This window comes from Gracilinanus agilis, chromosome X (assembly GCF_016433145.1).
Source record: "Gracilinanus agilis isolate LMUSP501 chromosome X, AgileGrace, whole genome shotgun sequence".
Taxonomy (NCBI): domain Eukaryota; kingdom Metazoa; phylum Chordata; class Mammalia; order Didelphimorphia; family Didelphidae; genus Gracilinanus; species Gracilinanus agilis.
Genome location: NC_058136.1, coordinates 14,747,048 through 14,749,240, shown reverse-complemented (window position 1 = coordinate 14,749,240; position 2,193 = coordinate 14,747,048). Strand labels below are relative to the sequence as shown.

General features: G+C 44.0%; 1 pseudogene; it reads left to right on the top strand.

Moving 5' to 3' along the window:
• Positions 1-509: 509 nt before the first annotated feature.
• On the top strand, positions 510-1,185 carry LOC123253499 (annotated as a pseudogene).
• Positions 1,186-2,193: the final 1,008 nt, after the last annotated feature.

Below are 2,193 nucleotides of genomic sequence, written 5' to 3'. Positions count from 1 at the left end.
TAAATAAATTTAAGCGATAATTTTTTAAAATTGTAAATATATTCCCAAGCCAAATAGCAAAGACTTTAAAACTTTAAAAAATGTTCTGCCCTTAGTGATAGCACTATTTTCCATTCACAGCAGTATAGATCTAGAAAGAGATTTGAAAGGCCATTTTAAATCTGACTACTTCATTTTATAGAGGAGGAAACTGAGGTCCAAGGAAGATAAGTGAGTCGCCCAAGGTGACACAGATAATAAAGCTCAGGCCTAGATTTGATCCAAGGCCCCCTGACAGCAGTGCCTATGCATTTTCTGTACTATGTCTCCCCATTCATTTATTCCTCAAGCACTTATCAAGCCTCTGTTGCATGCAGAACATCCTGTTTAGTACTAGGAGAGATCCAAATGTTAGACAAGATACGATTCCTTCCCATAGGGAGCTCCTAGTAGTCTTAACACAGAGAACATCATAGGAAAAGAGTTCACTTTGTTTTTCCTTAGGCCCAACACCTTGAACTTATTTGGGTAATTACACAACAATCAAGGAATTTGTACCCCTGGGATTTGGAAACCTCTTAGGGGTGCAGTTTTTCTTGTTTGTGTTATTTCTGGGGATCTATTGCTGGGAAACATTCTCATCCTCACAGTTGTGTCCCTTGATTGCAGTCTCCACACTCCCAGGTATTTCTTACTGGTCATCTTCTTCTTCCTGGAGAAATCTGGTACATGATTTCCATTGCCCCCAACGCACTAAAGACCCTTTTTTGTGGACCAGTGGCCATGTTCTCCTTAGGCTGTGTTATCCAGTTTTATTTCTTTGGCTCCATGACAGGGACTGAGTACTTCCTGCTGGCTGCCATGTCCTCTGATTGCTATCTAGCCAAGTGTAACCCACTCCACTCCCCAGCCATCATGAATCTTCAAATGTGTATATGCCTTGCATGCATGTCTTGGTTCAGTGGCATTGTCACCCCTGTAGCCCTGACTTTCCAGTTGCCCTTCTGTGTACTGGTGAGATCAACCACTTCTTCTGTGACCTGGCCTCCCATGTGGAGGCTGGCCTGTGATGACCTTCGGACAGCCCCAAAAGTCACCTTCCTCCTGGCCCCTTTCATCATGATGATACTCTTTTTACTCACTGTCATTTTCTATGCCCAAATTGTGGCTACCGTCCTCAGTAGCTCTTTAGCTGAAGAGAAATAGTAGACTTTCTCCACCTATTCCTCCTACCTCATTGTGGTTACCCTTTACTGTGGGACCTTGGTTTCTATATCTCCACAGTGGTCCAGGTGGAATACCTCAACAAGATGCTATCCTTGCTCTATACCCTATGATAGACCCCATAATATACAGCCGTGAGGAACAAGGATGTCAAAAAGGCAGTAAGGAGACTTGGAGGTCCGTGGACCCAGAGAAAGGAGACCTAATGTTTCCCATTAAGCATACTCTGGGGAAAGCAAAACACTGTGGGATGATGGAAAGAGTGCTGGCTCTGAAGTCAAAGGACTTGCGTTCAAATCCCCCCCCCCCGATATTTATTATCTGAGTGACTTTGGCCAAGTCTTTTTATCTCCCCAGACCCTAATTTCCTCATCTGTAAAATGAGAGGGTTAAACTTGATGATCCCTGAGGCCCCTGCCAACCCTAGCTCTAGAAGACTATGATGCCATGATCCTTTCTTAAAACAGACCCAAGCTCAGGATACCAGGCTTCTAGGTTTGGGGCTTCTGGATACTGTTGCTTCTTCTACTTGGGAAAAGGGTTAGCAGGGGAGCTCTCCCATCATCCCTCAGGGCCATGTTGCATTATCCTCTTGGATAATTCTGTGCCTTAGGAATAGATCTCTCAAGACAAATATGATTCACTCAATGGAACTTAGTACTGCAAGGATCCATGATTTTGTCAACATGCATCTTCCACAAACACATATTGCACCTTTTTGCTCCCAGGCTCTCATCTTATTATGCCTCCATTCTAGAGACATATAGAAGAAAACTGGATTTATCTCTGCGCATTATTGACTCTCACAGATGCAACTAGCAGTTATAGAGAAACAATTCCCAGTGCAAAATGTGGCTGAAATGTCTTCTTCTCACAGAAATGCAAGACTTCCCATTCAACAAGGCAGTCTTTCCCTCTTCCCAATCCCATGACCCCTACAGACCCTGCTGCTTCCACTTGCTCCTCCCCAAACAGGAATCTGGGATGTCC